General features: G+C 51.3%; 16 pseudogenes; all 16 read right to left on the bottom strand.

Annotated features, from left to right (window-relative positions):
- Nucleotides 1-3,081: 3,081 nt before the first annotated feature.
- Nucleotides 3,082-3,200, bottom strand: LOC141052143 (5S ribosomal RNA; annotated as a pseudogene).
- Nucleotides 3,201-4,062: 862 nt separating this feature from the next.
- On the bottom strand, nucleotides 4,063-4,181 carry LOC141058591 (5S ribosomal RNA; annotated as a pseudogene).
- A 665-nt stretch (nucleotides 4,182-4,846) lies between these two features.
- LOC141058882 (5S ribosomal RNA) lies at nucleotides 4,847-4,965 on the bottom strand (annotated as a pseudogene).
- A 1,833-nt stretch (nucleotides 4,966-6,798) lies between these two features.
- LOC141051585 (5S ribosomal RNA) lies at nucleotides 6,799-6,917 on the bottom strand (annotated as a pseudogene).
- A 5,948-nt stretch (nucleotides 6,918-12,865) lies between these two features.
- Nucleotides 12,866-12,984, bottom strand: LOC141059040 (5S ribosomal RNA; annotated as a pseudogene).
- An 861-nt stretch (nucleotides 12,985-13,845) lies between these two features.
- Nucleotides 13,846-13,964, bottom strand: LOC141058584 (5S ribosomal RNA; annotated as a pseudogene).
- Nucleotides 13,965-14,433: 469 nt separating this feature from the next.
- LOC141058632 (5S ribosomal RNA) lies at nucleotides 14,434-14,552 on the bottom strand (annotated as a pseudogene).
- Nucleotides 14,553-14,629: 77 nt separating this feature from the next.
- LOC141058870 (5S ribosomal RNA) lies at nucleotides 14,630-14,748 on the bottom strand (annotated as a pseudogene).
- A 2,029-nt stretch (nucleotides 14,749-16,777) lies between these two features.
- Nucleotides 16,778-16,896, bottom strand: LOC141058357 (5S ribosomal RNA; annotated as a pseudogene).
- An 861-nt stretch (nucleotides 16,897-17,757) lies between these two features.
- Nucleotides 17,758-17,876, bottom strand: LOC141055307 (5S ribosomal RNA; annotated as a pseudogene).
- A 665-nt stretch (nucleotides 17,877-18,541) lies between these two features.
- LOC141058627 (5S ribosomal RNA) lies at nucleotides 18,542-18,660 on the bottom strand (annotated as a pseudogene).
- A 77-nt stretch (nucleotides 18,661-18,737) lies between these two features.
- LOC141058863 (5S ribosomal RNA) lies at nucleotides 18,738-18,856 on the bottom strand (annotated as a pseudogene).
- A 2,029-nt stretch (nucleotides 18,857-20,885) lies between these two features.
- Nucleotides 20,886-21,004, bottom strand: LOC141057685 (5S ribosomal RNA; annotated as a pseudogene).
- An 861-nt stretch (nucleotides 21,005-21,865) lies between these two features.
- On the bottom strand, nucleotides 21,866-21,984 carry LOC141055296 (5S ribosomal RNA; annotated as a pseudogene).
- A 665-nt stretch (nucleotides 21,985-22,649) lies between these two features.
- Nucleotides 22,650-22,768, bottom strand: LOC141058859 (5S ribosomal RNA; annotated as a pseudogene).
- A 1,057-nt stretch (nucleotides 22,769-23,825) lies between these two features.
- Nucleotides 23,826-23,944, bottom strand: LOC141055556 (5S ribosomal RNA; annotated as a pseudogene).
- Between the last annotated feature and the right edge of the window lie 1,174 nt (nucleotides 23,945-25,118).

Genomic DNA, 25,118 nt, shown 5'->3' with positions numbered 1-25,118 from the left:
CAGTCCTGGCCCTGCCTCAAGCTGCTTAGCGGCTGCGATCTGACAAGGGCATGCATATTCAGCTTAGAATGGCCGTTGTCGGAAGCGTGTCATCTCTGACGTTCTTTTCAAGAAGGATACACTCGGAAGGGCAAGCTTGGAAATAAAACGTACAAAATGTCAACAGTACCAGTGATTCCCAGCCAGTCTCCCATGCCGGTACTGGCCCGGCCTCAAGCTGCTTAGCGGCTGCGATCTGACGAGGGCATGCATATTCAGCTTAGAATGGCCGTTGATGGAAGCGTGCCATCTCTGATGTTCTTTTCAAGAAGGATAAACTCGGAAGGGCAAGCTTGGAAATAAAACGTACAAAATGTCAACAGGACCAGGGATTCCCAGCCAGTCTCCCATGCCGGGACTGGCCCGGCCTCAAGCTGCTGCGATCTGACGAGGGCATGCAAATTCAGCTTAGAATGGCCGTTGACGGAAGCGTGCCATCTCTGACGTTCTTTTCAAGAAGGATAAACTCGGAAGGGCAAGCTTGGAAAAAAAACGTACAAAATGTCAACAGGACCAGGGATTCCCAGCCAGTCTCCCATGCCGGCACTGGCCCGACCTCAAGCTGCTTAGCGGCTGCGATCTGATGAGGGCAGGCATATTCAGCTTAGAATGGCCGTTGACGGAAGCGTGCCATCTCTGACGTTTTTTTCAAGAAGGATAAACTCGGAAGGGCAAGCTTGGAAAAAAAACGTACAAAATGTCAACAGGACCAGGGATTCCCAGCCAGTCTCCCATGCCGGTACTGGCCCTGCCTCAAGCTGCTTAGCGGCTGCGATCTGACGAGGGCATGCATATTCAGCATAGAATGGCCGTTGACGGAAGCGTGCCATCTCTGACGTTCTTTTCAAGAAGGATAAACTCGGAAGGGCAAGCTTGGAAAAAAAACGTAAAAAATGTCAACAGTACCAGGGATTCCCAGCCAGTCTCGCATGCCGGTACTGGCCCTGCCTCAAGCTTCTTAGCGGCTGCGATCTGACGAGGGCATGCATATTCAGCATAGAATGGCCGTTGACGGAAGCGTGTCATCTCTGACGTTCTTTTCAAGAAGGATAAACTCGGAAGGGCAAGCTTGGAAATAAAACGTACAAAATGTCAACAGGATCAGGGATTCCCAGCCAGTCTCCCATGCCGGTACTGGCCCGGCCTCAAGCTGCTTAGCGGCTGCGATCTGACGAGGGCATGCATATTCAGCTTAGAATGGCCGTTGACGGAAGCGTGCTATCTCTGACGTTCTTTTCAAGAAGGATAAACTCGGAAGGGCAAGCTTGGAAAAAAAACGTACAAAATGTCAACAGGACCAGGGATTCCCAGCCAGTCTCCCATGCCAGTAATGGACCGGCCTCAAGCTGCTTAGCGGCTGCGATCTGACGAGGGCATGCATATTCAGCTTAGAATGGCCGTTGACAGAAGATTGCCATCTCTGACGTTCTTTTCAAGAAGGATAAACTCGGAAGGGCAAGCTTGGAAAAAAAACGTACAAGATGTCAAGAGGACCAGGGATTCCCAGCCAGTCTCCCATGCCGGTACTGGCCCGGCCTCAAGCTGCTTAGCGGCTGCGATCTGACGAGGGCAGGCATATTCAGCTTAGAATGGCCGTTGACGGAAGCGTGCCATCTCTGACGTTTTTTTCAAGAAGGATAAACTCGGAAGGGCAAGCTTGGAAAAAAAACGTACAAAATGTCAACAGGACCAGGGATTCCCAGCCAGTCTCCCATGCCGGTACTGGCCCGGCCTCAAGCTGCTTAGCGGCTGCGATCTGACAAGGGCATGCATATTCAGCTTAGAATGGCCGTTGACGGAAGCATGCCATCTCTGACGTTCTTTTCAAGAAGCATAAACTCGGAAGGGCAAGCTTGGAAAAAAAACGTACAAAATGTCAACAGGACCAGGGATTCCCAGCCAGTCTCCCATGCCGGTACTGGCCCGGCCTCAAGCTGCTTAGCGGCTGCGATGTGACGAGGGCATGCATATTCAGCTTAGAATGGCCGATGATGGAAGCGTGCCATCTCTGACGATTTTTTCAAGAAGGATAAACTCGGAAGGGCAAGCTTGGAAAAAAAACATACAGAATGTCAACAGGACCAGGGATTCCCAGCCAGTCTCCCATGCTAGCACTGGCCCGGCCTCAAGCTGCTTAGAGGCTGCGATCTGACGAGGGAATGCATATTCAGCTTAGAATGGCCGTTGCCGGAAGCGTGCCATCTCTGACGTTCTTTTCAAGAAGGATAAACTCGGAAGGGCAAGCTTGGAAATAAAACGTACAAAATGTCAACAGGACCAGGGATTCCCAGCAAGTCTCCCATGCCGGTACTGGCCCTGCATCAAGCTGCTTAGCGGCTGCGATCTGACAAGGGCATGCATATTCAGCTTAGAATGGCCGTTGACGGAAGCGTGTCATCTCTGACGTTCTTTTCAAGAAGGATACACTCGGAAGGGCAAGCTTGGAAATAAAACGTACAAAATGTCAACAGGACCAGTGATTCCCAGCCAGACTCCCATGCCGGTACTGGCCCGGCCTCAAGCTGCTTAGCGGCTGCGATCTGACGAGGGCATGCATATTCAGCTTAGAATGGCCGTTGACGGAAGCGTGCCATCTCTGATGTTCTTTTCAAGAAGGATAAACTCGGAAGGGCAAGCTTGGAAATAAAATGTACAAAATGTCAACAGGACCAGGGATTCCCAGCCAGTCTCCCATGCCGGGACTGGCCCGGCCTCAAGCTGCTGCGATCTGACAAGGGCATGCATATTCAGCTTAGAATGGCCGTTGACGGAAGCGTGCCATCTCTGACGTTCTTTTCAAGAAGGATAAACTCGGAAGGGCAAGCTTGGAAAAAAAACGTACAAAATATCAACAGGACCAAGGATTCGCAGCCAGTCTCCCATGCAGGTACTGGCCCAGCCTCAAGCTGCCTAGCGGCTGCGAAATGACGAGGGAATGCATATTCAGCTTAGAATGGCCGTTGACGGAAGCGTGCCATCTCTGACGTTCTTTTCAAGAAGGATAAACTCGGAAGGGCAAGCTTGGAAAAAAAACGTACAAAATGTCAACAGGACCAGGGATTCCCAGCCAGTCTCCCATCCCGGTACTGGCCCGGCCTCAAGCTGCTTAGCGGCTGCGATCTGATGAGGGCAGGCATATTCAGCTTAGAATGGCCGTTGACGGAAGCGTGCCATCTCTGACGTTTTTTTCAAGAAGGATAAACTCGGAAGGGCAAGCTTGGAAAAAAAAACGTACAAAATGTCAACAGGACCAGGGATTCCCAGCCAGTCTCCCATGCCGGTACTGGCCCGGCCTCAAGCTGCTAAGCGGCTGCGATCTGACGAGGGCATGCATATTCAGCTTAGAATGGCCGTTGACGGAAGCGTGCCATCTCTGACGTTCTTTTCAAGAAGGATAAACTCGGAAGGGCAAGCTTGGAAAAAAAACGTACAAAATGTCAACAGGACCAGGGATTCCCAGCCAGTCTCGAATGCCGGTACTGGCCCTGCCTCAAGCTGCTTAGCGGCTGCGATCTGACGAGGGCATGCATATTCAGCTTAGAATGGCCATTGACGGAAGCGTGTCATCTCTGACGTTCTTTTCAAGAAGGATAAACTCGGAAGGGCAAGCTTGGAAATAAAACGTACAAAATGTCAACAGGATCAGGGATTCCCAGCCAGTCTCCCATGCCGGTACTGGCCCTGCCTCAAGCTGCTTAGCGGCTGCGCTCTGACGAGGGCATGCATATTCAGCTTAGAATGGCCGTTGACGGAAGCGTGCCATCTCTGACGTTCTTTTCAAGAAGGATAAACTCGGAAGGGCAAGCTTGGAAAAAAAACGTACAAAATGTCAACAGGACCAGGGATTCCCAGCCAGTCTCCCATGCCGGTACTGGCCCGGCCTCAAGCTGCTTAGCGGCTGCGATCTGACGAGGGCATGCATATTCAACTTAGAATGGCCGTTGACAGAAGCTTGCCATCTCTGACGTTCTTTTCAAGAAGGATAAACTCGGAAGGGCAAGCTTGGAAAAAAAACGTACAAAATGTCAACAGGACCAGGGATTCCCAGCCAGTCTCCCATGCCGGTACTGGCCCGGCCTCAAGCTGCTTAGCGGCTGCGATCTGACGAGGGCAGGCATATTCAGCTTAGAATGGCCATTGACGGAAGCGTGCCATCTCTGACGTTTTTTTCAAGAAGGATAAACTCGGAAGGGCAAGCTTGGAAAAAAAACGTACAAAATGTCAACAGGACCAGGGATTCCCAGCCAGTCTCCCATGCCGGTACTGGCCCGGCCTCAAGCTGCTTAGCGGCTGCGATGTGACGAGGGCATGCATATTCAGCTTAGAATGGCCGATGATGGAAGCGTGCCATCTCTGACGATTTTTTCAAGAAGGATAAACTCGGAAGGGCAAGCTTGGAAAAAAAACATACATCATGTCAACAGGACCAGGGATTCCCAGCCAGTCTCCCATGCCGGTACTGGCCCGGCCTCAAGCTGCTTAGAGGCTGCGATCTGACGAGGGAATGCATATTGAGCTTAGAATGGCCGTTGACGGAAGCGTGCCATCTCTGACGTTCTTTTCAAGAAGGATAAACTCGGAAGGGCAAGCTTGGAAATAAAACGTACAAAATGTCAACAGGACCAGGGATTCCCAGCCAGTCTCCCATGCCGGTACTGGCCCAGCCTCAAGCTGCTTAGCGGCTGCGATCTGACGAGGGAAGGCATATTCAGCTTAGAATGGCCGTTGACGGAAGCATGCCATCTCTGACGTTTTTTTCAAGAAGGATAAACTCGGAAGGGCAAGCTTGGAAAAAACACGTACAAAATGTCAACAGGACCAGGGATTCCCAGCCAGTCTCCCATTCTGGTACTGGCCCAGCCTCAAGCTGCTTAGCTGCTGCGATCTGACGAGGGCATGCATATTCAGCTTAGAATGGCCGTTGACGGAAGCGTGCCATCTCTGACGTTCTTTTCAAGAAGGATAAACTCGGAAGGGCAAGCTTGGAAAAAAACCGTACAAAATGTCAACAGGACCAGGGATTCCCAGCCAGTCTCGCATGCCGGTACTGGCCCTGCCTCAAGCTGCTTAGCGTCTGCGATCTGACGAGGGCATGCATATTCAGCTTAGAATGGCCGTTGACAGAAGCGTGCCATCTCTGACGTTCTTTTCAAGAAGGATAAACTCGGAAGGGCAAGCTTGGAAATAAAACGTACAAAATGTCAACAGGACCAGGGATTCCCAGCCAGTCTCCCATGCCGGTACTGGCCCAGCCTCAAGCTGCTTAGCGGCTGCGATCTGACGAGGGCATGCATATTCAGCTTAGAATGGCCGTTGACAGAAGATTGCCATCTCTGACGTTCTTTTCAAGAAGGATAAACTCGGAAGGGCAAGCTTGGAAAAAAAACGTACAAGATGTCAAGAGGACCAGGGATTCCCAGCCAGTCTCCCATGCCGGTACTGGCCCGGCCTCAAGCTGCTTAGCGGCTGCGATCTGACGAGGGCAGGCATATTCAGCTTAGAATGGCCGTTGACGGAAGCGTGCCATCTCTGACGTTTTTTTCAAGAAGGATAAACTCGGAAGGGCAAGCTTGGAAAAAAAACGTACAAAATGTCAACAGGACCAGGGATTCCCAGCCAGTCTCCCATGCCGGTACTGGCCCGGCCTCAAGCTGCTTAGCGGCTGCGATGTGACGAGGGCATGCATATTCAGCTTAGAATGGCCGATGATGGAAGCGTGCCATCTCTAACGATTTTTTCAAGAAGGATAAACTCGGAAGGGCAAGCTTGGAAAAAAAACATACAGAATGTCAACAGGACAAGGGATTCCCAGCCAGTCTCCCATGCTGGCACTGGCCCGGCCTCAAGCTGCTTAGAGGCTGCGATCTGACGAGGGAATGCATATTCAGCTTAGAATGGCCGTTGACGGAAGTGTGCCATCTCTGACGTTCTTTTCAAGAAGGATAAACTCGGAAGGGCAAGCTTGGAAATAAAACGTACAAAATGTCAACAGGACCAGGGATTCCCAGCAAGTCTCCCATGCAGGTACTGGCCCTGCATCAAGCTGCTTAGCGGCTGCGATCTGACAAGGGCATGCATATTCAGCTTAGAATGGCCGTTGACGGAAGCGTGTCATCTCTGACGTTCTTTTCAAGAAGGATACACTCGGAAGGGCAAGCTTGGAAATAAAACGTACAAAATGTCAACAGGACCAGTGATTCCCAGCCAGTCTCCCATGCCGGTACTGGCCCGGCCTCAAGCTGCTTATCGGCTGCGATCTGACGAGGGCATGCATATTCAGCTTAGAATGGCCGTTGACGGAAGCGTGCCATCTCTGATGTTCTTTTCAAGAAGGATAAACTCGGAAGGGCAAGCTTGGAAATAAAATGTACAAAATGTCAACAGGACCAGGGATTCCCAGCCAGTCTCCCATGCCGGGACTGGCCCGGCCTCAAGCTGCTGCGATCTGACGAGGGCATGCATATTCAGCTTAGAATGGCCGTTGACGGAAGCGTGCCATCTCTGACGTTCTTTTCAAGAAGGATAAACTCGGAAGGGCAAGCTTGGAAAAAAAACGTACAAAATGTCAACAGGACCAAGGATTCGCAGCCAGTCTCCCATGCAGGTACTGGCCCAGCCTCAAGCTGCTTAGCGGCTGCGATCTGACGAGGGAATGCATATTCAGCTTAGAATGGCCGTTGACGGAAGAGTGCCATCTCTGACGTTCTTTTCAAGAAGGATAAACTCGGAAGGGCAAGCTTGGAAAAAAAACGTACAAAATGTCAACAGGACCAGGGATTCCCAGCCAGTCTCCCATCCCGGTACTGGCCCGGCCTCAAGCTGCTTAGCGGCTGCGATCTGATGAGGGCAGGCATATTCAGCTTAGAATGGCCGTTGACGGAAGCGTGCCATCTCTGACGTTTTTTTCAAGAAGGATAAACTCGGAAGGGCAAGCTTGGAAAAAAAACGTACAAAATGTCAACAGGACCAGGGATTCCCAGCCAGTCTCCCATGCCGGTACTGGCCCAGCCTCAAGCTGCTAAGCGGCTGCGATCTGACGAGGGCATGCGTATTCAGCTTAGAATGGCCGTTGACGGAAGCGTGCCATCTCTGACGTTCTTTTCAAGAAGGATAAACTCGGAAGGGCAAGCTTGGAAAAAAAACGTACAAAATGTCAACAGGACCAGGGATTCCCAGCCAGTCTCGAATGCCGGTACTGGCCCTGCCTCAAGCTGCTTAGCGGCTGCGATCTGACGAGGGCATGCATATTCAGCTTAGAATGGCCATTGACGGAAGCGTGTCATCTCTGACGTTCTTTTCAAGAAGGATAAACTCGGAAGGGCAAGCTTGGAAATAAAACGTACAAAATGTCAACAGGATCAGGGATTCCCAGCCAGTCTCCCATGCCGGTACTGGCCCTGCCTCAAGCTGCTTAGCGGCTGCGCTCTGACGAGGGCATGCATATTCAGCTTAGAATGGCCGTTGACGGAAGCGTGCCATCTCTGACATTCTTTTCAAGAAGGATAAACTCGGAAGGGCAAGCTTGGAAAAAAAAGTACAAAATGTCAACAGGACCAGGGATTCCCAGCCAGTCTCCCATGCCGGCACTGGCCCGGCCTCAAGCTGCTTAGCGGCTGCGATCTGACGAGTGCATGCATATTCAACTTAGAATGGCCGTTGACAGAAGCTTGCCATCTCTGACGTTCTTTTCAAGAAGGATAAACTCGGAAGGGCAAGCTTGGAAAAAAAACGTACAAAATGTCAACAGGACCAGGGATTCCCAGCCAGTCTCCCATGCCGGCACTGGCCCGACCTCAAGCTGCTTAGCGGCTGCGATCTGATGAGGGCAGGCATATTCAGCTTAGAATGGCCGTTGACGGAAGCGTGCCATCTCTGACGTTTTTTTCAAGAAGGATAAACTCGGAAGGGCAAGCTTGGAAAAAAAACGTACAAAATGTCAACAGGACCAGGGATTCCCAGCCAGTCTCCCATGCCGGTACTGGCCCTGCCTCAAGCTGCTTAGCGGCTGCGATCTGACGAGGGCATGCATATTCAGCATAGAATGGCCGTTGACGGAAGCGTGCCATCTCTGACGTTCTTTTCAAGAAGGATAAACTCGGAAGGGCAAGCTTGGAAAAAAAACGTAAAAAATGTCAACAGTACCAGGGATTCCCAGCCAGTCTCGCATGCCGGTACTGGCCCTGCCTCAAGCTTCTTAGCGGCTGCGATCTGACGAGGGCATGCATATTCAGCATAGAATGGCCGTTGACGGAAGCGTGTCATCTCTGACGTTCTTTTCAAGAAGGATAAACTCGGAAGGGCAAGCTTGGAAATAAAACGTACAAAATGTCAACAGGATCAGGGATTCCCAGCCAGTCTCCCATGCCGGTACTGGCCCGGCCTCAAGCTGCTTAGCGGCTGCGATCTGACGAGGGCATGCATATTCAGCTTAGAATGGCCGTTGACGGAAGCGTGCTATCTCTGACGTTCTTTTCAAGAAGGATAAACTCGGAAGGGCAAGCTTGGAAAAAAAACGTACAAAATGTCAACAGGACCAGGGATTCCCAGCCAGTCTCCCATGCCAGTAATGGACCGGCCTCAAGCTGCTTAGCGGCTGCGATCTGACGAGGGCATGCATATTCAGCTTAGAATGGCCGTTGACAGAAGATTGCCATCTCTGACGTTCTTTTCAAGAAGGATAAACTCGGAAGGGCAAGCTTGGAAAAAAAACGTACAAGATGTCAAGAGGACCAGGGATTCCCAGCCAGTCTCCCATGCCGGTACTGGCCCGGCCTCAAGCTGCTTAGCGGCTGCGATCTGACGAGGGCAGGCATATTCAGCTTAGAATGGCCGTTGACGGAAGCGTGCCATCTCTGACGTTTTTTTCAAGAAGGATAAACTCGGAAGGGCAAGCTTGGAAAAAAAACGTACAAAATGTCAACAGGACCAGGGATTCCCAGCCAGTCTCCCATGCCGGTACTGGCCCGGCCTCAAGCTGCTTAGCGGCTGCGATCTGACAAGGGCATGCAAATTCAGCTTAGAATGGCCGTTGACGGAAGCATGCCATCTCTGACGTTCTTTTCAAGAAGCATAAACTCGGAAGGGCAAGCTTGGAAAAAAAACGTACAAAATGTCAACAGGACCAGGGATTCCCAGCCAGTCTCCCATGCCGGTACTGGCCCGGCCTCAAGCTGCTTAGCGGCTGCGATGTGACGAGGGCATGCATATTCAGCTTAGAATGGCCGATGATGGAAGCGTGCCATCTCTGACGATTTTTTCAAGAAGGATAAACTCGGAAGGGCAAGCTTGGAAAAAAAACATACAGAATGTCAACAGGACCAGGGATTCCCAGCCAGTCTCCCATGCTGGCACTGGCCCGGCCTCAAGCTGCTTAGAGGCTGCGATCTGACGAGGGAATGCATATTCAGCTTAGAATGGCCGTTGACGGAAGCGTGCCATCTCTGACGTTCTTTTCAAGAAGGATAAACTCGGAAGGGCAAGCTTGGAAATAAAACGTACATAATGTCAACAGGACCAGGGATTCCCAGCAAGTCTCCCATGCCGGTACTGGCCCTGCATCAAGCTGCTTAGCGGCTGCGATCTGACAAGGGCATGCATATTCAGCTTAGAATGGCCGTTGACGGAAGCGTGTCATCTCTGACGTTCTTTTCAAGAAGGATACACTCGGAAGGGCAAGCTTGGAAATAAAACGTACAAAATGTCAACAGGACCAGTGATTCCCAGCCAGACTCCCATGCCGGTACTGGCCCGGCCTCAAGCTGCTTAGCGGCTGCGATCTGACGAGGGCATGCATATTCAGCTTAGAATGGCCATTGACGGAAGCGTGTCATCTCTGACGTTCTTTTCAAGAAGGATAAACTCGGAAGGGCAAGCTTGGAAATAAAACGTACAAAATGTCAACAGGATCAGGGATTCCCAGCCAGTCTCCCATGCCGGTACTGGCCCTGCCTCAAGCTGCTTAGCGGCTGCGCTCTGACGAGGGCATGCATATTCAGCTTAGAATGGCCGTTGACGGAAGCGTGCCATCTCTGACATTCTTTTCAAGAAGGATAAACTCGGAAGGGCAAGCTTGGAAAAAAAACGTACAAAATGTCAACAGGACCAGGGATTCCCAGCCAGTCTCCCATGCCGGTACTGGCCCGGCCTCAAGCTGCTTAGCGGCTGCGATCTGACGAGGGCATGCATATTCAACTTAGAATGGCCGTTGACAGAAGCTTGCCATCTCTGACGTTCTTTTCAAGAAGGATAAACTCGGAAGGGCAAGCTTGGAAAAAAAACGTACAAAATGTCAACAGGACCAGGGATTCCCAGCCAGTCTCCCATGCCGGCACTGGCCCGACCTCAAGCTGCTTAGCGGCTGCGATCTGATGAGGGCAGGCATATTCAGCTTAGAATGGCCGTTGACGGAAGCGTGCCATCTCTGACGTTTTTTTCAAGAAGGATAAACTCGGAAGGGCAAGCTTGGAAAAAAAACGTACAAAATGTCAACAGGACCAGGGATTCCCAGCCAGTCTCCCATGCCGGTACTGGCCCTGCCTCAAGCTGCTTAGCGGCTGCGATCTGACGAGGGCATGCATATTCAGCATAGAATGGCCGTTGACGGAAGCGTGCCATCTCTGACGTTCTTTTCAAGAAGGATAAACTCGGAAGGGCAAGCTTGGAAAAAAAACGTAAAAAATGTCAACAGTACCAGGGATTCCCAGCCAGTCTCGCATGCCGGTACTGGCCCTGCCTCAAGCTTCTTAGCGGCTGCGATCTGACGAGGGCATGCATATTCAGCATAGAATGGCCGTTGACGGAAGCGTGTCATCTCTGACGTTCTTTTCAAGAAGGATAAACTCGGAAGGGCAAGCTTGGAAATAAAACGTACAAAATGTCAACAGGATCAGGGATTCCCAGCCAGTCTCCCATGCCGGTACTGGCCCGGCCTCAAGCTGCTTAGCGGCTGCGATCTGACGAGGGCATGCATATTCAGCTTAGAATGGCCGTTGACGGAAGCGTGCTATCTCTGACGTTCTTTTCAAGAAGGATAAACTCGGAAGGGCAAGCTTGGAAAAAAAACGTACAAAATGTCAACAGGACCAGGGATTCCCAGCCAGTCTCCCATGCCAGTAATGGACCGGCCTCAAGCTGCTTAGCGGCTGCGATCTGACGAGGGCATGCATATTCAGCTTAGAATGGCCGTTGACAGAAGATTGCCATCTCTGACGTTCTTTTCAAGAAGGATAAACTCGGAAGGGCAAGCTTGGAAAAAAAACGTACAAGATGTCAAGAGGACCAGGGATTCCCAGCCAGTCTCCCATGCCGGTACTGGCCCGGCCTCAAGCTGCTTAGCGGCTGCGATCTGACGAGGGCAGGCATATTCAGCTTAGAATGGCCGTTGACGGAAGCGTGCCATCTCTGACGTTTTTTTCAAGAAGGATAAACTCGGAAGGGCAAGCTTGGAAAAAAAACGTACAAAATGTCAACAGGACCAGGGATTCCCAGCCAGTCTCCCATGCCGGTACTGGCCCGGCCTCAAGCTGCTTAGCGGCTGCGATCTGACAAGGGCATGCATATTCAGCTTAGAATGGCCGTTGACGGAAGCATGCCATCTCTGACGTTCTTTTCAAGAAGCATAAACTCGGAAGGGCAAGCTTGGAAAAAAAACGTACAAAATGTCAACAGGACCAGGGATTCCCAGCCAGTCTCCCATGCCGGTACTGGCCCGGCCTCAAGCTGCTTAGCGGCTGCGATGTGACGAGGGCATGCATATTCAGCTTAGAATGGCCGATGATGGAAGCGTGCCATCTCTGACGATTTTTTCAAGAAGGATAAACTCGGAAGGGCAAGCTTGGAAAAAAAACATACAGAATGTCAACAGGACCAGGGATTCCCAGCCAGTCTCCCATGCTGGCACTGGCCCGGCCTCAAGCTGCTTAGAGGCTGCGATCTGACGAGGGAATGCATATTCAGCTTAGAATGGCCGTTGACGGAAGCGTGCCATCTCTGACGTTCTTTTCAAGAAGGATAAACTCGGAAGGGCAAGCTTGGAAATAAAACGTACAAAATGTCAACAGGACCAGGGATTCCCAGCAAGTCTCCCATGCCGGTACTGGCCCTGCATCAAGCTGCTTAGCGGCTGCGATCTGACAAGGGCATGCATATTCAGCTTAGAATGGCCGTTGACGGAAGCGTGTCATCTCTGACGTTCTTTTCAAGAAGGATACACTCGGAAGGGCAAGCTTGGAAATAAAACGTACAAAATGTCAACAGGACCAGTGATTCCCAGCCAGACTCCCATGCCGGTACTGGCCCGGCCTCAAGCTGCTTAGCGGCTGCGATTTGACGAGGGCATGCATATTCAGCTTAGAATGGCCGTTGACGGAAGCGTGCCATCTCTGATGTTCTTTTCAAGAAGGATAAACTCGGAAGGGCAAGCTTGGAAATAAAATGTACAAAATGTCAACAGGACCAGGGATTCCCAGCCAGTCTCCCATGCCGGGACTGGCCCGGCCTCAAGCTGCTGCGATCTGACGAGGGCATGCATATTCAGCTTAGAATGGCCGTTGACGGAAGCGTGCCATCTCTGACGTTCTTTTCAAGAAGGATAAACTCGGAAGGGCAAGCTTGGAAAAAAAACGTACAAAATGTCAACAGGACCAAGGATTCGCAGCCAGTCTCCCATGAAGGTACTGGCCCAGCCTCAAGCTGCTTAGCGGCTGCGATCTGACGAGGGAATGCATATTCAGCTTAGAATGGCCGTTGACGGAAGCGTGCCATCTCTGACGTTCTTTTCAAGAAGGATAAACTCGGAAGGGCAAGCTTGGAAAAAAAACGTACAAAATGTCAACAGGACCAGGGATTCCCAGCCAGTCTCCCATCCCGGTACTGGCCCGGCCTCAAGCTGCTTAGCGGCTGCGATCTGATGAGGGCAGGCATATTCAGCTTAGAATGGCCGTTGACGGAAGCATGCCATCTCTGACGTTTTTTTCAAGAAGGATAAACTCGGAAGGGCAAGCTTGGAAAAAAAACGTACAAAATGTCAACAGGACCAGGGATTCCCAGCCAGTCTCCCATGCCGGTACTGGCCCGGCCTCAAGCTGCTAAGCGGCTGCGATCTGACGAGGGCATGCATATTCAGCTTAGAATGGCCGTTGACGGAAGCGTGCCATCTCTGACGTTCTTTTCAAGAAGGATAAACTCGGAAGGGCAAGCTTGGAAAAAAAACGTACAAAATGTCAACAGGACCAGGGATTCCCAGCCAGTCTCAAATGCCGGTACTGGCCCTGCCTCAAGCTGCTTAGCGGCTGCGATCTGACGAGGGCATGCATATTCAGCTTAGAATGGCCATTGACGGAAGCGTGTCATCTCTGACGTTCTTTTCAAGAAGGATAAACTCGGAAGGGCAAGCTTGGAAATAAAACGTACAAAATGTCAACAGGATCAGGGATTCCCAGCCAGTCTCCCATGCCGGTACTGGCCCTGCCTCAAGCTGCTTAGCGGCTGCGCTCTGACGAGGGCATGCATATTCAGCTTAGAATGGCCGTTGACGGAAGCGTGCCATCTCTGACGTTCTTTTCAAGAAGGATAAACTCGGAAGGGCAAGCTTGGAAAAAAAACGTACAAAATGTCAACAGGACCAGGGATTCCCAGCCAGTCTCCCATGCCGGTACTGGCCCGGCCTCAAGCTGCTTAGCGGCTGCGATCTGACGAGGGCATGCATATTCAACTTAGAATGGCCGTTGACAGAAGCTTGCCATCTCTGACGTTCTTTTCAAGAAGGATAAACTCGGAAGGGCAAGCTTGGAAAAAAAACGTACAAAATGTCAACAGGACCAGGGATTCCCAGCCAGTCTCCCATGCCGGTACTGGCCCGGCCTCAAGCTGCTTAGCGGCTGCGATCTGACGAGGGCAGGCATATTCAGCTTAGAATGGCCATTGACGGAAGCGTGCCATCTCTGACGTTTTTTTCAAGAAGGATAAACTCGGAAGGGCAAGCTTGGAAAAAAAACGTACAAAATGTCAACAGGACCAGGGATTCCCAGCCAGTCTCCCATGCCGGTACTGGCCCGGCCTCAAGCTGCTTAGCGGCTGCGATGTGACGAGGGCATGCATATTCAGCTTAGAATGGCCGATGATGGAAGCGTGCCATCTCTGACGATTTTTTCAAGAAGGATAAACTCGGAAGGGCAAGCTTGGAAAAAAAACATACAGAATGTCAACAGGACCAGGGATTCCCAGCCAGTCTCCCATGCCGGTACTGGCCCGGCCTCAAGCTGCTTAGAGGCTGCGATCTGACGAGGGAATGCATATTCAGCTTAGAATGGCCGTTGACGGAAGCGTGCCATCTCTGACGTTCTTTTCAAGAAGGATAAACTCGGAAGGGCAAGCTTGGAAATAAAACGTACAAAATGTCAACAGGACCAGGGATTCCCAGCCAGTCTCCCATGCCGGTACTGGCCCAGCCTCAAGCTGCTTAGCGGCTGCGATCTGACGAGGGCAGGCATATTCAGCTTAGAATGTCCGTTGACGGAAGCATGCCATCTCTGACGTTTTTTTCAAGAAGGATAAACTCGGAAGGGCAAGCTTGGAAAAAAAATGTACAAAATGTCAACAGGACCAGGGATTCCCAGCCAGTCTCCCATTCTGGTACTGGCCCAGCCTCAAGCTGCTTAGCTGCTGCGATCTGACGAGGGCATGCATATTCAGCTTAGAATGGCCGTTGACTGAAGCGTGCCATCTCTGACGTTCTTTTCAAGAAGGATAAACTCGGAAGGGCAAGCTTGGAAAAAAACCGTACAAAATGTCAACAGGACCAGGGATTCCCAGCCAGTCTCGCATGCCGGTACTGGCCCTGCCTCAAGCTGCTTAGCGTCTGCGATCTGACGAGGGCATGCATATTCAGCTTAGAATGGCCGTTGACAGAAGCGTGCCATCTCTGACGTTCTTTTCAAGAAGGATAAACTCGGAAGGGCAAGCTTGGAAATAAAACGTACAAAATGTCAACAGGACCAGGGATTCCCAGCCAGTCTCCCATGCCGGTACTGGCCCAGCCTCAAGCTGCTTAGCGGCTGCGATCTGACGAGGGCATGCATATTCAGCTTAGAATGGCCGTTGACAGAAGATTGCCATCTCTGACGTTCTTTTCAAGAAGGATAAACTCGGAAGGGCAAGCTTGGAAAAAAAACGTACAAGATGTCAAGAGGACCAGGGATTCCCAGCCAGTCTCCCATGCCGGTACTGGCCCGGCCTCAAGCTGCTTAGCGGCTGCGATCTGACGAGGGCAGGCATATTCAGCTTAGAATGGCCGTTGACGGAAGCGTGCCATCTCTGACGTTTTTTTCAAGAAGGATAAACTCGGAAGGGCAAGCTTGGAAAAAAAACGTACAAAATGTCAACAGGACCAGGGATTCCCAGCCAGTCTCCCATGCCGGTACTGGCCCGGCCTCAAGCTGCTTAGCGGCTGCGATCTGACAAGGGCATGCATATTCAGCTTAGAATGGCCGTTGACGGAAGCGTGCCATCTCTGACGTTCTTTTCAAGAAGCATAAACTCGGAAGGGCAAGCTTGGAAAAAAAACGTACAAAATGTCAACAGGACCAGGGATTCCCAGCCAGTCTCCCATGCCGGTACTGGCCCGGCCTCAAGCTGCTTAGCGGCTGCGATGTGACGAGGGCATGCATATTCAGCTTAGAATGGCCGATGATGGAAGCGTGCCATCTCTAACGATTTTTTCAAGAAGGATAAACTCGGAAGGGCAAGCTTGGAAAAAAAACATACAGAATGTCAACAGGACCAGGGATTCCCAGCCAGTCTCCCATGCTCGCACTGGCCCGGCCTCAAGCTGCTTAGAGGCTGCGATCTGACGAGGGAATGCATATTCAGCTTAGAATGGCCGTTGACGGAAGTGTGCCATCTCTGACGTTCTTTTCAAGAAGGATAAACTCGGAAGGGCAAGCTTGGAAATAAAACGTACAAAATGTCAACAGGACCAGGGATTCCCAGCAAGTCTCCCATGCAGGTACTGGCCCTGCATCAAGCTGCTTAGCGGCTGCGATCTGACAAGGGCATGCATATTCAGCTTAGAATGGCCGTTGACGGAAGCGTGTCATCTCTGACGTTCTTTTCAAGAAGGATACACTCGGAAGGGCAAGCTTGGAAATAAAACGTACAAAATGTCAACAGGACCAGTGATTCCCAGCCAGTCTCCCATGCCGGTACTGGCCCGGCCTCAAGCTGCTTATCGGCTGCGATCTGACGAGGGCATGCATATTCAGCTTAGAATGGCCGTTGACGGAAGCGTGCCATCTCTGATGTTCTTTTCAAGAAGGATAAACTCGGAAGGGCAAGCTTGGAAATAAAATGTACAAAATGTCAACAGGACCAGGGATTCCCAGCCAATCTCCCATGCCGGGACTGGCCCGGCCTCAAGCTGCTGCGATCTGACGAGGGCATGCATATTCAGCTTAGAATGGCCGTTGACGGAAGCGTGCCATCTCTGATGTTCTTTTCAAGAAGGATAAACTCGGAAGGGCAAGCTTGGAAAAAAAACGTACAAAATGTCAACAGGACCAAGGATTCGCAGCCAGTCTCCCATGCAGGTACTGGCCCAGCCTCAAGCTGCTTAGCGGCTGCGATCTGACGAGGGAATGCATATTCAGCTTAGAATGGCCGTTGACGGAAGCGTGCCATCTCTGACGTTCTTTTCAAGAAGGATAAACTCGGAAGGGCAAGCTTGGAAAAAAAACGTACAAAATGTCAACAGGACCAGGGATTCCCAGCCAGTCTCCCATCCCGGTACTGGCCCGGCCTCAAGCTGCTTAGCGGCTGCGATCTGATGAGGGCAGGCATATTCAGCTTAGAATGGCCGTTGACGGAAGCGTGCCATCTCTGACGTTTTTTTCAAGAAGGATAAACTCGGAAGGGCAAGCTTGGAAAAAAAACGTACAAAATGTCAACAGGACCAGGGATTCCCAGCCAGTCTCCCATGCCGGTACTGGCCCAGCCTCAAGCTGCTAAGCGGCTGCGATCTGACGAGGGCATGCGTATTCAGCTTAGAATGGCCGTTGACGGAAGCGTGCCATCTCTGACGTTCTTTTCAAGAAGGATAAACTCGGAAGGGCAAGCTTGGAAAAAAAACGTACAAAATGTCAACAGGACCAGGGATTCCCAGCCAGTCTCGAATGCCGGTACTGGCCCTGCCTCAAGCTGCTTAGCGGCTGCGATCTGACGAGGGCATGCATATTCAGCTTAGAATGGCCATTGACGGAAGCGTGTCATCTCTGACGTTCTTTTCAAGAAGGATAAACTCGGAAGGGCAAGCTTGGAAATAAAACGTACAAAATGTCAACAGGATCAGGGATTCCCAGCCAGTCTCCCATGCCGGTACTGGCCCTGCCTCAAGCTGCTTAGCGGCTGCGCTCTGACGAGGGCATGCATATTCAGCTTAGAATGGCCGTTGACAGAAGCGTGCCATCTCTGACATTCTTTTCAAGAAGGATAAACTCGGAAGGGCAAGCTTGGAAAAAAAACGTACAAAATGTCAACAGGACCAGGGATTCCCAGCCAGTCTCCCATGCCGGTACTGGCCCGGCCTCAAGCTGCTTAGCGGCTGCGATCTGACGAGGGCATGCATATTCAACTTAGAATGGCCGTTGACAGAAGCTTGCCATCTCTGACGTTCTTTTCAAGAAGGATAAACTCGGAAGGGCAAGCTTGGAAAAAAAACGTACAAAATGTCAACAGGACCAGGGATTCCCAGCCAGTCTCCCATGCCGGTACTGGCCCGGCCTCAAGCTGCTTAGCGGCTGCGATCTGACGAGGGCAGGCATATTCAGCTTAGAATGGCCATTGATGGAAGCGTGCCATTTCTGACGTTTTTTTCAAGAAGGATAAACTCGGAAGGGCAAGCTTGGAAAAAAAACGTACAAAATGTCAACAGGACCAGGGATTCCCAGCCAGTCTCCCATGCCGGTACTGGCCCGGCCTCAAGCTGCTTAGCGGCTGCGATGTGACGAGGGCATGCATATTCAGCTTAGAATGGCCGATGATGGAAGCGTGCCATCTCTGACGATTTTTTCAAGAAGGATAAACTCGGAAGGGCAAGCTTGGAAAAAAAACATACAGAATGTCAACAGGACCAGGGATTCCCAGCCAGTCTCCCATGCCGGTACTGGCCTGTCCTCAAGCTGCTTAGAGGCTGCGATCTGACGAGGGAATGCATATTCAGCTTAGAATGGCCGTTGACGGAAGCGTGCCATCTCTGACGTTCTTTTCAAGAAGGATAAACTCGGAAGGGCAAGCTTGGAAATAAAACGTACAAAATGTCAACAGGACCAGGGATTCCCAGCCAGTCTCCCATGCCGGTACTGGCCCAGCCTCAAGCTGCTTAGCGGCTGCGATCTGACGAGGGCAGGCATATTCTGCTTAGAATGGCCGTTGACGGAAGCATGCCATCTCTGACGTTTTTTTCAAGAAGGATAAACTCGGAAGGGCAAGCTTGGAAAAAAAACGTACAAAATGTCAACAGGACCAGGGATTCCCAGCCAGTCTCCCATGCCGGTACTGGCCCAGCCTCAAGCTGCTTAGCGGCTGCGATCTGACGAGGGCAGGCATATTCAGCTTAGAATGTCCGTTGACGGAAGCATGCCATCTCTGACGTTTTTTTCAAGAAGGATAAACTCGGAAGGGCAAGCTTGGAAAAAAAATGTACAAAATGTCAACAGGACCAGGGATTCCCAGCCAGTCTCCCATTCTGGTACTGGCCCAGCCTCAAGCTGCTTAGCTGCTGCGATCTGACGAGGGCATGCATATTCAGCTTAGAATGGCCGTTGACGGAAGCGTGCCATCTCTGACGTTCTTTTCAAGAAGGATAAACTCGGAAGGGCAAGCTTGGAAAAAAACCGTACAAAATGTCAACAGGACCAGGGATTCCCAGCCAGTCTCGCATGCCGGTACTGGCCCTGCCTCAAGCTGCTTAGCGTCTGCGATCTGACGAGGGCATGCATATTCAGCTTAGAATGGCCGTTGACAGAAGCGTGCCATCTCTGACGTTCTTTTCAAGAAGGATAAACTCGGAAGGGCAAGCTTGGAAATAAAACGTACAAAATGTCAACAGGACCAGGGATTCCCAGCCAGTCTCCCATGCCGGTACTGGCCCAGCCTCAAGCTGCTTAGCGGCTGCGATCTGACGAGGGCATGCATATTCAGCTTAGAATGGCCGTTGACAGAAGATTGCCATCTCTGACGTTCTTTTCAAGAAGGATAAACTCGGAAGGGCAAGCTTGGAAAAAAAACGTACAAGATGTCAAGAGGACCAGGGATTCCCAGCCAGTCTCCCATGCCGGTACTGGCCCGGCCTCAAGCTGCTTAGCGGCTGCGATCTGACGAGGGTAGGCATATTCAGCTTAGAATGGCCGTTGACGGAAGCGTGCCATCTCTGACGTTTTTTTCAAGAAGGATAAACTCGGAAGGGCAAGCTTGGAAAAAAAACGTACAAAATGTCAACAGGACCAGGGATTCCCAGCCAGTCTCCCATGCCGGTACTGGCCCGGCCTCAAGCTGCTTAGCGGCTGCGATCTGACAAGGGCATGCATATTCAGCTTAGAATGGCCGTTGACGGAAGCGTGCCATCTCTGACGTTCTTTTCAAGAAGCATAAACTCGGAAGGGCAAGCTTGGAAAAAAAACGTACAAAATGTCAACAGGACCAGGGATTCCCAGCCAGTCTCCCATGCCGGTACTGGCCCGGCCTCAAGCTGCTTAGCGGTTGCGATGTGACGAGGGCATGCATATTCAGCTTAGAATGGCCGATGATGGAAGCGTGCCATCTCTAACGATTTTTTCAAGAAGGATAAACTCGGAAGGGCAAGCTTGGAAAAAAAACATACAGAATGTCAACAGGACCAGGGATTCCCAGCCAGTCTCCCATGCTCGCACTGGCCCGGCCTCAAGCTGCTTAGAGGCTGCGATCTGACGAGGGAATGCATATTCAGCTTAGAATGGCCGTTGACGGAAGCGTGCCATCTCTGACGTTCTTTTCAAGAAGGATAAACTCGGAAGGGCAAGCTTGGAAATAAAACGTACAAAATGTCAACAGGACCAGGGATTCCCAGCAAGTCTCCCATGCAGGTACTGGCCCTGCATCAAGCTGCTTAGCGGCTGCGATCTGACAAGGGCATGCATATTCAGCTTAGAATGGCCGTTGACGGAAGCGTGTCATCTCTGACGTTCTTTTCAAGAAGGATACACTCGGAAGGGCAAGCTTGGAAATAAAACGTACAAAATGTCAACAGGACCAGTGATTCCCAGCCAGTCTCCCATGCCGGTACTGGCCCGGCCTCAAGCTGCTTATCGGCTGCGATCTGACGAGGGCATGCATATTCAGCTTAGAATGGCCGTTGACGGAAGCGTGCCATCTCTGATGTTCTTTTCAAGAAGGATAAACTCGGAAGGGCAAGCTTGGAAATAAAATGTACAAAATGTCAACAGGACCAGGGATTCCCAGCCAATCTCCCATGCCGGGACTGGCCCGGCCTCAAGCTGCTGCGATCTGACGAGGGCATGCATATTCAGCTTAGAATGGCCGTTGACGGAAGCGTGCCATCTCTGACGTTCTTTTCAAGAAGGATAAACTCGGAAGGGCAAGCTTGGAAAAAAAACGTACAAAATGTCAACAGGACCAAGGATTCGCAGCCAGTCTCCCATGCAGGTACTGGCCCAGCCTCAAGCTGCTTAGCGGCTGCGATCTGACGAGGGAATGCATATTCAGCTTAGAATGGCCGTTGACGGAAGCGTGCCATCTCTGACGTTCTTTTCAAGAAGGATAAACTCGGAAGGGCAAGCTTGGAAAAAAAACGTACAAAATGTCAACAGGACCAGGGATTCCCAGCCAGTCTCCCATCCCGGTACTGGCCCGGCCTCAAGCTGCTTAGCGGCTGCGATCTGATGAGGGCAGGCATATTCAGCTTAGAATGGCCGTTGACGGAAGCGTGCCATCTCTGACGTTTTTTTCAAGAAGGATAAACTCGGAAGGGCAAGCTTGGAAAAAAAACGTACAAAATGTCAACAGGACCAGGGATTCCCAGCCAGTCTCCCATGCCGGTACTGGCCCAGCCTCAAGCTGCTAAGCGGCTGCGATCTGACGAGGGCATGCGTATTCAGCTTAGAATGGCCGTTGACGGAAGCGTGCCATCTCTGACGTTCTTTTCAAGAAGGATAAACTCGGAAGGGCAAGCTTGGAAAAAAAACGTACAAAATGTCAACAGGACCAGGGATTCCCAGCCAGTCTCGAATGCCGGTACTGGCCCTGCCTCAAGCTGCTTAGCGGCTGCGATCTGACGAGGGCATGCATATTCAGCTTAGAATGGCCATTGACGGAAGCGTGTCATCTCTGACGTTCTTTTCAAGAAGGATAAACTCGGAAGGGCAAGCTTGGAAATAAAACGTACAAAATGTCAACAGGATCAGGGATTCCCAGCCAGTCTCCCATGCCGGTACTGGCCCTGCCTCAAGCTGCTTAGCGGCTGCGCTCTGACGAGGGCATGCATATTCAGCTTAGAATGGCCGTTGACGGAAGCGTGCCATCTCTGACATTCTTTTCAAGAAGGATAAACTCGGAAGGGCAAGCTTGGAAAAAAAACGTACAAAATGTCAACAGGACCAGGGATTCCCAGCCAGTCTCCCATGCCGGTACTGGCCCGGCCTCAAGCTGCTTAGCGGCTGCGATCTGACGAGGGCATGCATATTCAACTTAGAATGGCCGTTGACAGAAGCTTGCCATCTCTGACGTTCTTTTCAAGAAGGATAAACTCGGAAGGGCAAGCTTGGAAAAAAAACGTACAAAATGTCAACAGGACCAGGGATTCCCAGCCAGTCTCCCATGCCGGTACTGGCCCGGCCTCAAGCTGCTTAGCGGCTGCGATCTGACGAGGGCAGGCATATTCAGCTTAGAATGGCCATTGATGGAAGCGTGCCATCTCTGACGTTTTTTTCAAGAAGGATAAACTCGGAAGGGCAAGCTTGGAAAAAAAACGTACAAAATGTCAACAGGACCAGGGATTCCCAGCCAGTCTCCCATGCCGGTACTGGCCCGGCCTCAAGCTGCTTAGCGGCTGCGATGTGACGAGGGCATGCATATTCAGCTTAGAATGGCCGATGATGGAAGCGTGCCATCTCTGACGATTTTTTCAAGAAGGATAAACTCGGAAGGGCAAGCTTGGAAAAAAAACATACAGAATGTCAACAGGACCAGGGATTCCCAGCCAGTCTCCCATGCCGGTACTGGCCTGTCCTCAAGCTGCTTAGAGGCTGCGATCTGACGAGGGAATGCATATTCAGCTTAGAATGGCCGTTGACGGAAGCGTGCCATCTCTGACGTTCTTTTCAAGAAGGATAAACTCGGAAGGGCAAGCTTGGAAATAAAACGTACAAAATGTCAACAGGACCAGGGATTCCCAGCCAGTCTCCCATGCCGGTACTGGCCCAGCCTCAAGCTGCTTAGCGGCTGCGATCTGACGAGGGCAGGCATATTCTGCTTAGAATGGCCGTTGACGGAAGCATGCCATCTCTGACGTTTTTTTCAAGAAGGATAAACTCGGAAGGGCAAGCTTGGAAAAAAAACGTACAAAATGTCAACAGGACCAGGGATTCCCAGCCAGTCTCCCATTCTGGTACTGGCCCAGCCTCAAGCTGCTTAGCTGCTGCGATCTGACGAGGGCATGCATATTCAGCTTAGAATGGCCGTTGACGGAAGCGTGCCATCTCTGACGTTCTTTTCAAGAAGGATAAACTCGGAAGGGCAAGCTTGGAAAAAAACCGTACAAAATGTCAACAGGACCAGGGATTCCCAGCCAGTCTCGCATGCCGGTACTGGCCCTGCCTCAAGCTGCTTAGCGTCTGCGATCTGACGAGGGCATGCATATTCAGCTTAGAATGGCCGTTGACAAAAGCGTGCCATCTCTGACGTTCTTTTCAAGAAGGATAAACTCGGAAGGGCAAGCTTGGAAATAAAACGTACAAAATGTCAACAGGACCAGGGATTCCCAGCCAGTCTCCCATGCCGGTACTGTCCCAGCCTCAAGCTGCTTAGCGGCTGCGATCTGACGAGGGAATGCATATTCAGCTTAGAATGGCCGTTGACGGAAGCGTGCCATCTCTGACGTTCTTTTCAAGAAGGATAAACTCGGAAGGGCAAGCTTGGAAAAAAAACGTACAAAATGTCAACAGGACCAGGGATTCCCAGCCAGTCTCCCATGCCGGTACTGGCCCAGCCTCAAGCTGCTTAGCGGCTGCGATCTGACGAGGGCATGCATATTCAGCTTAGAATGGCCGTTGACGGAAGCGTGCCATCTCTGACGTTCTTTTCAAGAAGGATAAACTCGGAAGGGCAAGCTTGGAAAAAAAACGTACAAAATGTCAACAGGACCAGGGATTCCCAGCCAGTCTCCCATGCCGGTACTGGCCCGGCCTCAAGCTGCTTAGCGGCTGCGATGTGACGAGGGCATGCATATACAGCTTAGAATGGCCGATGACGGAAGCGTGCCATCTCTGATGTTTTTTTCAAGAAGGATAAACTCGGAAGGGCAAGCTTGGAAAAAAAACATACAGAATGTCAACAGGACCAGGGATTCCCAGCCAGTCTCCCATGCCGGTACTGGCCCGGCCTCAAGCTGCTTAGAGGCTGCGATCTGACGAGAGAATGCATATTCAGCTTAGAATGGCCGTTGACGGAAGCGTGCCATCTCTGACGTTCTTTTCAAGAAGGATAAACTCGGAAGGGCAAGCTTGGAAATAAAACGTACAAAATGTCAACAGGACCAGGGATTCCCAGCCAGTCTCCCATGCCGGTACTGGCCCAGCCTCAAGCTGCTTAGTGGCTGCGATCTGACGAGGGCAGGCATATTCAGCTTAGAATGGCCGTTGATGGAAGTGTGCCATCTCTGACGTTTTTTTCAAGAAGGATAAACTCGGAAGGGCAAGCTTGGAAAAAAAACGTACAAAATGTCAACAGGACCAGGGATTCCCAGCCAGTCTCCCATGCCGGTACTGGCCCAGCCTCAAGCTGCTTAGCGGCTGCGATCTGACGAGGGCATGCATATTCAGCTTAGAATGGCCATTGACGGAAGCGTGCCATCTCTGACGTTCTTTTCAAGAAGGATAAACTCGGAAGGGCAAGCTTGGAAAAAAACCGTACAAAATGTCAACAGGACCAGGGATTCCCAGCCAGTCTCGCATGCCGGTACTGGCCCTGCCTCAAGCTGCTTAGTGGCTGCGATCTGACGAGGGCATGCATATTCAGCTTAGAATGGCCGTTGACAGAAGCGTGCCATCTCTGACGTTCTTTTCAAGAAGGATAAACTCGGAAGGGCAAGCTTGGAAATAAAACGTACAAAATGTCAACAGGACCAGGGATTCCCAGCCAGTCTCCCATGCCGGTACTGGCCCAGCCTCAAGCTGCTTAGCGGCTGCGATCTGACGAGGGCATGCATATTCAGCTTAGAATGGCCGTTGACGGAAGCGTGCCATCTCTGACGTTCTTTTCAAGAAGGATAAACTCGGAAGGGCAAGCTTGGAAAAAAAACGTACAAAATGTCAACAGGACCAGGGATTCCCAGCCAGTCTCCCATGCCGGTACTGGCCCGGCCTCAAGCTGCTTAGCGGCTGCGATGTGACGAGGGCATGCATATTCAGCTTAGAATGGCCGTTGACGGAAGCGTGCCATCTCTGACGTTCTTTTCAAGAAGGATAAACCCGGAAGGGCAAGCTTGGAAAAAAAACGTACAAAATGTCAACAGGACCAGGGATTCCCAGCCAGTCTCCCATGCCGGTACTGGCCCGGCCTCAAGCTGCTTAGCGGCTGTGATCTGACGAGGTCAAGCATATTCAGCTTAGAATGGCCGTTGACGGAAGCGTGCCATCTCTGACGTTTTTTTCAAGAAGGATAAACTCGGAAGGGCAAGCTTGGAAAAAAAACGTACAAAATGTCAACAGGACCAGGGATTCCCAGCCAGTCTCCCATGCCGGTACTGGCCCGGCCTCAAGCTGCTTAGAGGCTGCGATCTGACGAGGGAATGCATATTCAGCTTAGAATGGCCGTTG

The sequence above is a fragment of the Dendrobates tinctorius genome, unplaced genomic scaffold (assembly GCF_039654945.1).
Source record: "Dendrobates tinctorius isolate UK_male_01 unplaced genomic scaffold, ASM3965494v1 ptg000011l, whole genome shotgun sequence".
In the NCBI taxonomy this organism is placed as follows: Eukaryota; Metazoa; Chordata; class Amphibia; order Anura; family Dendrobatidae; genus Dendrobates; species Dendrobates tinctorius.
The sequence above is the reverse complement of the archived record's forward strand: the minus strand, read 5'-3'. Positions and strand labels throughout refer to the sequence as shown.